Below are 13,143 nucleotides of genomic sequence, written 5' to 3'. Positions count from 1 at the left end.
TCTACCTTCACCTGCAGAGGAAACACACATCATTCATCTGAACATCTACTGAAATCCTCCTTTCCATCATCTGCTGCTCCTCCTCTGATTGGCTCTGAGTTTCTGCTTCATATCAGAGTCAGATGGATGCAGTCAGACAGCAGTGAGGAAGAGGAAGCTGCCTTCAGCTGCTGGACTTCTATCAGGACACCAGATGGAGGGATGGAGCTGCAGACCAGCCTCAAAAGAGGAAACATTTCTCCTCCTTTTGTTACCATGAACAGAAAGTGAAACTAAATCAGATGAAGATTTAAAACAGGAAGCAGGAAAAAAAGTTTGACATTTTTTGTCAGAAACAGAAACTAAAGGATGAAGTTAAAGAAGGAAAAATGAAGTGATTCCAGTTTGGATGGAAAGTCTGACTGAAGGAGCTGCAGAATCACACACTGTAGGTTCTGATCCGTTAACCTGCTTCCTGTCAGCCACTCCTCATCTTCATCATCTTCACCTCTACAGGTGGATTATCTGCTCCATCACAGCTGCTCACACTGAAGCTTTTTTCCACATTTAGGATCAATTTTCATTTCAGCTGTTTCACTGAAAATCTTCCTGCAGCAGTTTGACTCAAAGAAGGTGAAAGTGTTCAGATCAGAGCGGAGACCAGTTCTACAGAGAAGCTTTACTGGTAATCTCCTGGAAACTGGAATAAAGACATAAAACTGTGTGTAGCAACGAAAACTACAGGTGGTGTATGTAGGGGACGCACAAAAACTTTCAGATTTATAAAAGCATGCGAACGCACGTCCCACGCCTGTTTCCGTTTATAAATCACAATCAACTCTAAAGTTGCCACATGTGAGGGAGCGCCTTGCCCCTCCCACATGGTGGTTATAAAAGGTCAGATGGACGCCTATAATTATTCATCATATCATTTCCATGACAACTCAGGAGGGAAAAGAGGGAAGAAGTGGATTTTTTCGGAATGTGAGATTGAGATCCTGATGGACCACGTTGGAAAACTAAAACAGGTTTTATCTGGTGGGGGCGGCGTGGTCATCACCAGGGTCAGAAAGGTGGAGGAGCCTGTTCTTTCCAGAAAAACGACCACAAGGGTCGTTTTAACATGCAGCTAAATCTGGTCGATTGTTACGTTTTAAAGTTAAGTGGCCTCTGTTGGTTGTGTAAATATTAGGTGTGTCCCAATTCAGGGTCTGCACACTTCGAAGTGTCGGCTACATACGTCATTGTGGTGTACCAAGCACTGTCCCAAATCAGAGAATTAGAAGGAGCCTCCGAATCCACCCTACAAATCTGCACTTTGGCCTCAAACAAATGGAGATGTGACTGTTAAAGACAGCTCCTGTGCGCCTGTGAGAACAATCCAGATGGTGAGCGGATGATATCCTGCAGCAAACCAGAGACTTGTGCGTCTCGTGTGCCTAACTGATCAAAGAATAAGCTATACAATTCAACCGTTGAATATTTACCTTACTCCAATTAATATCAGTTAGTTAGTGCTGTTCAAACCATAGTTGGTGTTCAAACTGTAGTCGGAAATGTTTACATTAATCAAAGTTGCCGTCCTGCATTTCCACCTGTCTAATCCGTACAATATTCTGTGTAAATAATGCTATTTATTCTTTATGTGTACCTTAGTTTACACCTGTATCACGCCAACAGGTAGTTGTAATATTGTCTAGTACAGGTATTTGAGTTTGGTACGTTATTACACGTGAAAGAGGACTTTATTGGTTAATCTTTCTTGTACAGACAGGAGATTGAAGGTGGTGCGTGTCTTCAGAAGCAAACAGATGGCAGCATTGTGTTTTAGTAATAAGTAAAGCTGGTCTGACAGGCAGATTAATACCCACCTGAAAACATGTTTACTGTTATACAGCCACATAATGAGAGTTCAGCATGTAAATTTGTATTGTAATTATTGTAATTATTCCTTTTTATTTGTATTACAGAACCACATACAAAAACAAAGTGGCTGTAATTATTATTTGTAGCCACTGTGTTGCTGTGCTGTACCAAGCCTGAGTATAAGAAATAAACACTGGACGGGATGAACCTGTATGAATCTCCTTTCCTTGTGTTATGACCTACACTCCAGGGACACATTCACATCACCCCCCTTTACTATACAGTCCACCCTACGCCTTAACTATTTAAAAGGGATGTTCATGAATGAATCAATTCTTTTAAACGGCTCTTTTGAATGAATGATTGGAACCGATTCACAGCTGTGAGCTGTTAATTTGTGAGCCATTTTTTTATAAAACATTTTCCACACTGCCTTCATCATAGAAGTCTGATGTCCTACACACTCCATTCATGTGAAGCATCTATGGGCAGAGAGTATTGTTTGGAAATATCTATCCAAAACATTTACTAGAATTTTCACTGGCTGCTCAGGTTTATCCTTTTTTGTCTATATTTTTCCTATATTCTTTTTAAATCTTGTATAATACATTATATATAGGTACATAATTCGATTGTTATCATTCTTATATATTTACATATGTTAAATTTTGTAAGATATTCTAAGAATGAGCCAGGCTTTTGACTGACTCTTTGAAAGATCCGGCTCCCTTTGAAGAGCCATAAATCCCATCTCTACAAATGAAGGCTGCTGGTGCACAAGATGGTGGGGAATCAGCAACTGAGCTCAGAAGAGTAGTTTTAGGTTAAAAAAAAGTTTTGTTAATAAAAAGTATGTTTTTTTTAAAATTACACTTTAGTAGAAACATTACAAAAACAAGTACATTAAAAACATGTTTTGTAAATGATGAAATTAAAATTCTGTATTATTTTATTTTATTTTATTTTTTAACCTGTCTTGTCCAGCAGCAAATTAATGATCTGGTTGCTGTATCTGCTGAACAAATTTGCTCTGCCAAGGGAAGGCCTATGGGTAAGGCTCCTTTTGATAGTCTGATTAATTAATTTATTTATTTACTTTGAATCATGTAATCTGTGTAATCTTGCTGGACCTGACCGGAGGAGACAGAAAAATCTTATATAAATATATATATTCGTGTTTTTTAAGGGGTCATTAAGTGTGCACCAGCTGGAAAGCGACAACGTCTGACACTTTTTTTTTTAACATTATTACCCGGTGGGTGTAACGTTCGCTTAAGTGTCCTATTATATGCAAACGGCAAATTCAGAGGTTTAAATAATTCAACGTCCTGTGTTGCTGCTATGGGAAACTCTGGTTAGCGTAGGCTGTCCCATTTCACAAACTTAAAGCAGACTTCGAAGTGTGCAGACCCTGCATTGGGACCACACCTAATTGTCAACGCTGCAGCAATGATGCGTTCAAGTTCTCTCGTAATTCCGAGTGCTTCAGAATACATGACGTCATTACCAGGTATAATGACTTCCAGTAGCTATATATATATATATATATAGTAAATAAAGTAGCACATTTATGAGCATCTACAAGTATGCCATATAAAGCTAGAAAATCACAAATAAATTGTTAAAAAGAAATAAATAATGCTGTTAAAAAGATAATGATTAATAAACCACACATATTGACTCGACATTTCACGAACACCACCACAACATACCTCGTTCACAGCAACCCTTCCTGGTCTCACATTGTTCTGTTGGACTTCTCCTCCATTCTGGTTCTAGGTTTTTCTGGACACTCAGTCTGATAAATCAAACCAAATAAAAAAGGCTTCAGTTTTACCTTCAGATGGAGGATTTCAGCTGCATCAAGACGTCCTGAGAGGAAATGAAAGTAAACCCAGAGATGCGTTTACTTACCCAGTTAGAAATCTGACATATGACAGTCTGTTTTATTAGTGTTGAACTACTCAGAACTGCTGGAGGTTTCCTCAAAAGAGACAGAAAATTGATCCTGGACCAGAATCTGAAGCTCTGAAAGCCTTTAGTTCTGGTTCCAGTCTCTCGGCTGGAATTCAGAACCAGTTCTTAAACTCTATTTTTTAATTGTTCGTCATCTTTGTCTTTAAAATGAGTTCATTGTGTTTCAGCTTCAACTGGTCCCAGATGGAGGAGAACTGGGAGTCTAGCACCCCCCTTTCCTCCGTCTGGAGTTTTACATCAGATTCAAGATGTTTATTTTTCACATGATCTGCTGCACGTACAATATGCAGAGAAACCTGAACCCAGTCACTTCCACACTGCAGATATAAATGTAAAGAGGATTCAGATTGGTTCGGATCTGGTTCAATGTCCCGCAGAGAGGACGGTTCAGACCGTTGACCTGTAGAAGGTTTTAAGGACCACAGAAGAGACCCCGAACCTCCTCAGGTGGTCAGCCGCCATGTTGGCTTCCTGACCTGAGCCTGTGGGTGTGTCCCAATTCAGGGTCTGCACACTTCGAAGTGCGGATTCGTCAGCCACATACGTCATTGCGGTGTGCGAAGGACTGTCCCAATTCACAGAATTTGATGGATCCTCCAAATCCACCCTTCAAATCCACACTTCGTTTGGCCTCAAACGGAGGCTGCTGGTGATGCATCCTTCGTGGCCTCTTTTCTCCCAGACTTCATTGCGCACAAGACGGTAACGAATCAGCAACCGAGCTCATAAGAGTCGTATTAAGTTTAAATAAAGTTTTATTTTAAAAATAGTCTGCTAATTTAAACTACACTATAGCATAAACATTACAAAACCAAGTACATTTAAAGCATGTTTGTTAAATCGTGACATTAAAATTTGGTAATATTCGATATTCATGGACTTTTAAGAGGTTAATGAAGTGCACCAACTGGAAAACAACAGTCTCAGACCATGTTTTTTTTTTTGTTTTGTTTTAAATTGATGGTGTTGCCGGTCTGTGTTCAGCATCCACTGAAATGTCCTATGAGTAGTTTTAGAGGTTTAAATGGTTCAATGTCCTGTGTTGTTGCTATGGGAAATTCTTGTTGGCTAGGTAGGCTGTGCCATTTCATGAACGTTAAGCAGACTTCGATGTGTGTCGAATTGGGACACACAATGTATGTGGGTGGTCCAGGTTGGTTCAGGTGTCCACCAGCTGCACACAGAGGTCTTTGATGTTCCTCAGCTTCTCCACTGTAGCACCACTGATGAAGAGGATGGATGAAGAGGATGAAGGAACGCTGCTGTTTCCTGCTGAAGTTTACCACCAGCTCCTTGGTTTGGCTGATGTTTAGCTGGAGGTGGTTGTCATGGCAACATGTCTTCAGGGTCTCCACCTCCTTCATGCTGGTGGTGTCATCGTTGTTGGAGACAAGACCGAGCAGCGATGTGTCTTCAGAGCAGCGAAAGTAAAGATAAAGTAAAAACACGGAGCACAGGAAGGCGTCTGACCACGGCCGCGCCATCTTTTTACACTCATACATTTATTAGTAGAAACATTAACTTTATTATTAATAAGTACACATGTGTGTGTGTTTTCTATTAAAGTCTGGCTGCTGTACTTCTAGAGGTCTGTGTGTTATGAAGGAAATGTAAAATAAACATGATCAGATGTCTCTTCTTTACTCAACAACATCAGTAAACCTGTTTATTGGAACCTTTTCATAGAAAAAAGAAAGTCCAGGTTTTCATTTTCTCACACAAAGCTGAGCTAAACTGGGCTTGTTGTTCAGCTGGTTTGTAATAAAATTATTCTATAAAATGTCCATAAATGTTGATCCAATAAAATGTGGACAGGAAGTCCAGCGCTGTACTGGGAAATGACCAGTATGGGTGGAAGTCCATCTGCTGCTGCAGGACACAATAAAACTGGAAATGAGTCCTGCAGCCAAACTGCTGGACTCAAACACCTGGAGGTTTACTTTTATAAAATGAAAGATGAGCTGATTCAGTCACAAGGATGAAATATTTCAACGTAGGATCAGAACATAAAGTTTATGTAGCAGCTGCTTTCAATAAGAAGACACCAGCAAAGGTTTTCACTGGAAAGAAAAACACTAACAGTAAAAATCTGAAAGAAGAGCTCCATTATTTCTATTTTAATAATTCTTCACTTCATCAGTTCATTGAACTGACATCCTGCTGTTCACATTTTCACCAGCAGAGGGAGACAAATCACCATCAATGAAGACTCCTCTTCCTCCATTCACACATCTGAGCTAACAGGATTGTGTGTTGATGTTTTTCTTTTATGGGCAACCAAAAGTGTTGTTTCTAGCTCCAAATAAAAGGCCCTCCACCTGCTGTCATTCAGCATTTTGCAGCTATAATCTTCACAGTGGAAGGTCTCAAACCTTCATGAGTCTCTTCAGTCTTCATACATTCAAAGGAAGAAACTCGCTGCTAAGATGTGACGACCACATCCTGAGAGCTCTGAGTTCCAGGAACAGACGGTGGGAACAAGATGATGGAAAAGCTCAATTGAGCCGAGCACATCAGGGTTTATCCACACAAAGCTAACATGGAAATATCAGTGATACTGGGAAAGAACGGCTTCCTGGACTTTTCATTTAGTAAAGACGTCCTGATACCAACAATAGAATCCATGTGCAGGAATAAAAAGCAGATTTCTGGCAGACCTAGCAGTGGAAACTTCTTTCTAAATGTCTTATTTACCTGGTAAAAATATTGCTGAGTCATGTTTCCATGTGTGTAAAAATGGAATAGTGAGCATTTCCATGTATTACAGGATGTTTTACAGAATATACAAACATTTACATACAATAGTTCTATGGTTCATTAAAGAGGTAAAAATAGTAAAAAAGGAAAAATATCAAGAACAAATCCCTGATTTAAACAAGTTTTATATCTGAACTTGTTTTTCTAACTAATCACATGACCTTTCTTTCTAGAAACAACTTCACCAAATTCTTAAAGGTGATTAATAATTAATAGAAACATTAAATGAATGCTGCCATGTATTAAATGAGCAGTGAGGATCATTTTTAAAAGAATCTAAACTTTAACAGTGTTGTTGTAAAGAAGAAGCTTTACTTCTTCTGTGCTGGATATTGAGTCTCTATTTTTATCTATTATCTATTTAGTGATGAGCAGAGAAGTGAAGTGTTTGCAGCATCATCAGACATCAGAGCTGATATAGCAGATGTATATTTGTAGACATTTTACAGCTGCAGCAGCTGATTTAAGATGAAAACATCAGATGGAAACAGGAACGCTCCTGTGTTTCTACCACTTCATCCATTATTAGCTTCTAGGCTTTATTTAGCTTCTACTGGCTGCAGTGGAAACTGGGAACCTTCACATTAGTGCAACACAGAAAGAAACTGTTCTCTGCAGCAAGAATTTCATTGGAACAAAGACTTTTTCCACAGAGATTTTTATGCTGTTTAGTTGTACGAGAGCGGCTTGATTCCAAATATTCCTTCTGATGCTGGTTTCTCCACATTAAGCTGCTTTTTACTAGATAAGCTCGTTTATCCTGTTATCTGCTTCCTGACTTTGATCTATTGAGATTAAAGCCAGAATGAGAAGAAAAGTCAATCTTTTCCTCCAGATGTGGAGATGTAGCTGCTGCAGGTTGGGCCAGTCTAGGCTTCGTTATTCTGAAGACAAAGACCTTCAGAGAACAAATGAAAACACTTCTAGTTCACCCCTGAAACAGCAGCTTGTTGCTGGAAACTCATTTTAAATGGAAACAAACTTCAAACTGAAATCATGTGATAAGCAGACGTCTGATATGAGCAAAAAGGGGAGAATTTGTCTTTCCCATGTTTGCATGTTCCACATCTTTAGCGGTGAAATCTGCTGGGAGCAATTCTCCCAGTGTTCATTTCTTTTCCTTTTCTTCACACAAAGATTTTTACAGCAGAAAAAAAGACTGACAGGATTTATTTTTGTCCTCCAGACAGAAAGTAAAGAAAACCTTGTGCAGCTTGGCCTCAGATTCCTTCAGTGACATGAGCAGAAGAAGAGAATTGTGTGAAAAGGATCCTAAGTGGAAGGAAGGGAGGGAACAGAGTTAAAGACAAAGCTGACTAAATGGAGCAGAGTTCAGCCATATTAAGCAGGCAGAGAATAAAGGTAAGGCCTTCCTGGAGTTTATGAAGAGCAGATTCACTCAGATGTCTGCAGACAGCAAGCGTGCAGAGCTGGAGAAGGAGCTGCTGAAGTGTTGAAGGACACTCTGGAAGGTCTGGAGAAGCTCCACGTCTTCCTGGATGCCGTGGAGAAGCTGGCCGCCACCTCACTGCATGTGTTCGCTGAGAAGCAGGTGTTACACCTGCCTGAAAAGATCCCACTCAGTCATGTTCAGGCTGCACCACTAATCTGTCCTCTCCTCCTGGAGGTTCAAAGAGATGCACAAGTTTCCTTCCTTCCCAAACTTCCCAATGTGGAGGTGTTGGCTTCCCAGCTGGACAGATACATGCACATCACCAAGACCATTTGTGAGGAGATGAAGAAAAGCTGAACTCATATTTAGTCAGCAACACGTTTTATTCTTTATACACACATTTTAAAGCTACACTAGAATAAAAGTGTGATTTTATTGTAGATGATTTTAACAGGAAACTGAAGTCAGCCGTTGATGCTGCAGCTCCACTTAAAACCAGAACTAGAAGATCCAAACTCACACCATCGCGGAGAAACGAAGAAACCAGAAACCTGGAAAGAAGCTGCAGGAGAGCAGAGAGGAAACGGAGGAAATCAAGATGAACTTTTCATTTAGAAAGTTTGAAGGAACAAGTCAGAGTTTACAATAAAGCAGTGAAACAGGCCAGAACGCTCCACTTTTCATCTGATTCCACACAATAAAAATAATCCCAGATTCCTTTTTAAAACAACACGTCTTTTAATAAACCCAGATTTGAACAAGTCCTCCATGACAGCATCACATGCTGCATGTGAGGACTTTGCAGACCACTTCAGAAGTAAAATCAATGCTATTAGATCCAGTTTTTATCTCAGCGACATGTTGATCTTAACAGACCTGAAGCTTTGTTTTTACCCGAGGAAACACTGGAGAGTTTGTCCTGGTTGATGCAGAGATGCTGCTCCAGTTTCCTCCCAATTCAACCAACAAGCTGCCTTTTAGATCCATTCCCACATCACTTTAAACATGTGATGCTTTCTTTGAGCGTGAGCTTGTAGACGTGGTGAGGTCCTCCTTCAGACGGGCGTCTTCCCATCTGCCTGTAAAACAGCAGTGGTGAGGCCCCTTCTGAAGAAGAGGAATTTACACCCAAACCTTCTGGAGAACTACCGACCTGCATCCAACTCACCGCTTTTATCTCACATGATGGAAAAAGTTATTTTTATTCACTTACACAAGTTTCTGAATGAACAGAATATTTTAGAAGGATCTGAATCTGGTTTTAGGACCAACCACAGAACCGAGACGCCCTTTTAAACATTGTTAACCACCTCAGGTGGAACTTGGACCCACAGAAACTTCCAGTCCTGGTTCTACTGGATCTTAGTGCCGCCTTTGATCCAGTAGATCAGCAGGTTTTATTAGGCAGACTCAGAAGTCTGGTGGGTCTCTCAGGTCCTGGTCTTAAATGCTTTTACTCCGATCTCACAGATCCACAGTTTCCAAGCTTGAACTGAGCTTTTGTTCCTGGACTTGAACATCTGCGAGTCTCAGAACATGATGATCCCACCACTCTCCTTCTGTGGGACACTTCCACATCCCAAACATCCCGTTCATCCACAGGAACTCAGTACACTCCTTTTCCACCAGCACTTTACTTTCTACAAGGCTTGAAAGCAGCTGGATCTCGTCTTCTCAACACACAACTAGCAGCGTGAAGCTTTGACACGTTCCCTCATCTCTGCAGCTGCACAGCTGAACATCTTTCAATCAGGAGTTGTTGCTGCATCTTCAGGTAGAAAAGGATAGAAAATGATCAAACCTCTTGAGCCCTCAGATATGAAGTGTTGCATTCTACCATTATTCCCATTAGCTGAGCAGGACCACTGGCCTTGTTTGTGTAGGTTCTGGTTCAGAAAATCCACTTCTAGTGTCTCATACAGCCGTTCACAGATGCTGAAAAGCTGTCAGTTTAACAGCTTGATGTGTGTCCAGCTAAATACTCATGAAAACGTTTCTGCTCCAACATTCTTCTAAAACGGCAACGATGCAGGAGCAACAAACGGACTCGTTAAGTACGGACTGATGTGGTCTTCAGGGAGAAATGGTTCACCATGGTGGAGGAGCCAGGGATCAAACCACGGCACAGGGGCCAAGCAACATAGCAGCATTTAAAACCAGGAACAGGACTCTCATTTAGTAGATCTAAATGAAAATGCACACACTCCAACATGAGTCCAAAGCCATCAGATGGACACATGGAGGCGTATATGAATGTGTAGGAAGGATTGTAGGAAGGAAAAGTGGGATTAACGTGTTCCTGCCTTTAGACGTCTGATCTTGTGATTGCTGCATTGTGTGATAAGGATTTGTACAGAAAGCAGGAAAAATGCTGCTTTGTACTTTTTAAGCAAATGCAGGTTTACAAACTCCTTCCAGCTTCATGAAGGTTTCACACTTTTACATTCAATGTATTTGTTTCATTTATGAACTAGATATTGTTAAATAAGCCCCCCCACAATGAAATTCCTGCTTTTATCCATCCAGCTGGAATTACTACAAGGTACTCAGGGATGTTTAACAGCCTTTAGAAGCTACTGCAGCTGCATGTGTAAGAATGAGAAATTTCAGGGACCCCAACCTCTTTCTGCTTTTTAACATAGAAACCATGAAGGAACATTAATGTGACCAGAGTAAATCCATTTTACATTTCCATTTAGCATCTAGAGTTTAGCTCACATCACCTCTTCTGTAATTCTGACTGATAGGATGAAACGACACATCCTGCAGGTCAGATGTGTTTGTGTTCGTTGTAGAATAGGATCAATTCTAGATATCAGATATCAGAGAGTTGGGAGTGGTGAACTAGAGAAGCCGACATGCTGCTGATGAACAACAACATTAGCACTAAACCGTCCTCTGTGCTAAGTAGCAGAAGCAGGACGTTCTGCTGCAAATATCCACTTACTCTTCCAGAGTTCTCTACCTGAACAAAGGTCAGTGAGACACATTTATGATCAATACTGAACCTCCAGAAGCAAATCTTCCAGTCCTCAGTATGAGTTCAGCTTTTAACCTTAATGGCAAAGTTGCCACGACTCTTTCAGCCAACAAGCTCTTACATTATGGCACAAACATGCAAACTGGGATCAGACTGGTTTGCCAGCTTGAGGAAAAGGTAATAAAACTACTTAGAGATCTACACAACAATCCTCTGCTTCTTATAGAATAACAACAAGGTGACCAGTCTGACACTAGTGGAGATAAAATCTATTAAATCCAGAGTAAAGATCACACATCCCATCATAGTTTAACAAGCCATGTTCCACCAGATGAACACCAGTAAAGTGGACGCAGCTCTGACCAACATTGAGTCTTCAAAGTGCTGCCCCCCCACAACATGACGAGCCAGAATAGGCCACCAGGCTGAGGGAAGCACCATTAACTGTCCCTAGATAAACAAAGGGAGGGGATGCTGTCAGACCAAAGACCTGACAGCATCTACATTCTAGAAACAGAGAAACTGAAGCTGCTTTTACCACAATGAGGACTGAACTTAATGCAACAGGCTGATTGGATGAACATATGTAGCAAGTCATCATTAGAGCAACAATTATGACGCGGTGGCCACGAGACACGATTAGAAAGTAGTGGAAAGATGTGGAGTGGAAACGTTTGTGTAGTGAACTGGAACAAAAGACGGATCATTGTGCTGTACGAAGGCTTCAGCATCATTGTAGAATAACGGATGCAAGAAGGACTAATGGTAGACTAAGACACACACACGGAAACCAAAGTGGTGGCACGGCAGCCGTCCACTCCACAGTAGAATAATAAAACACAACTTACCTTTGGTAGATTAAAACTAACATTCATCCAAGCCGGCATTTATACGGGACTATTAGACGACGCTACAAGGTTCAAACATGGCACAGCAGCCACGTAAAACAGCAGAATTTAAGAAGCAGGAAGCAGCTTTAGATCTGACTTTTAAATACAAAAGAATGGAAGATTTTCCAAAGAGGAAATGGATCCATTCCTAAATGAATCCACACCGATCTGATCAATGGATAGACGCACACACACAAAAAAAAACTTCACATTTAGATTTTACTTCACCAAGAAACTTTAAGACTGCACGCGCAAGAGAGTTAACGAGAGAATGTGTGTGTTCATGTATTTGTTTTACATTTTTATTTCTTCATTTCATTCCAGCAGCTTCTTAATTTCATTCTGATTTCTCTATTTTCTGTCTCCTTTTCTCTCAGTGCAGCTCAAAGTTTTTCTGATTCTAGATGTGAGACGACTGAATGGAAAGTTATTCTAACAGTTTATATATGAGAGAAGATGTGGAAGAGTTTGTAGAAGATGTGTGAGGGAAGAGCAAGGCTCAGAATAAAGGAGATAAAAATAAGGCTCACCGTGTGGAGATCTACCGAGGAGGGAAAAGTTACTGCACCAAAACAACTAAATAAGCTCCGCCCTCATTGTGATGAAGCCTCCACATTAATGCAGCTTCAATGGAAAAGCAGACTGGACAGAAATGAAATGACAGAAGCCATGTTACAGAGATTGGGGGGGGGGGGGTCAGGAACGTGGCTGAGACAATGCACACAGCCATGGCACGGAGGCCCACCAAGACCAGGAGGAGGAAAACCCCAGTGGGACTTACTGGTTGTAGATCAGCTTCAACTGTCTGGAGAAGAGGAAAAAAAAGAAATCAGGTTTTTGTGTCGGACTAATTGAAGCCAAATCTAACATTAAAGCTACGTTGTGGTGCACAGACAGCATGGTGCACGACTGGGATACAAGTTCTAACAGATGTGAGCTTCATTTAACCTGAAACAGCTGAAGATGGATGAAGATGCAGCTTTTGCTATTTTATCACATGCAGAACATTTCATTTCCATCCCACTTCCTTCATCCAGCCTTTACTCAGTAGCTTCAGCTTTTTATTCCAGTAGAGAAACTTGAGTTTTAGCTTTTATTTTTAGGGCTCAGTCTTCAGAGTTTCCAAGTCACACATCTTCTATCAGATAAAAAGATTCATGTCATGTCTCGCCTTTACTTTGACTCTACAGACTGGATCATTAAAACAATTCATTCCTGCCAATTACTACAATAGATGAGACGGCTTGAATCTTTTCCTGCATTTAATCTGATGTTGTGAAGAAGTTCAGACATGTTGATGT

This window comes from Melanotaenia boesemani, chromosome 2 (assembly GCF_017639745.1).
Source record: "Melanotaenia boesemani isolate fMelBoe1 chromosome 2, fMelBoe1.pri, whole genome shotgun sequence".
Taxonomy (NCBI): domain Eukaryota; kingdom Metazoa; phylum Chordata; class Actinopteri; order Atheriniformes; family Melanotaeniidae; genus Melanotaenia; species Melanotaenia boesemani.
The sequence above is the reverse complement of the archived record's forward strand: the minus strand, read 5'-3'. Positions refer to the sequence as shown.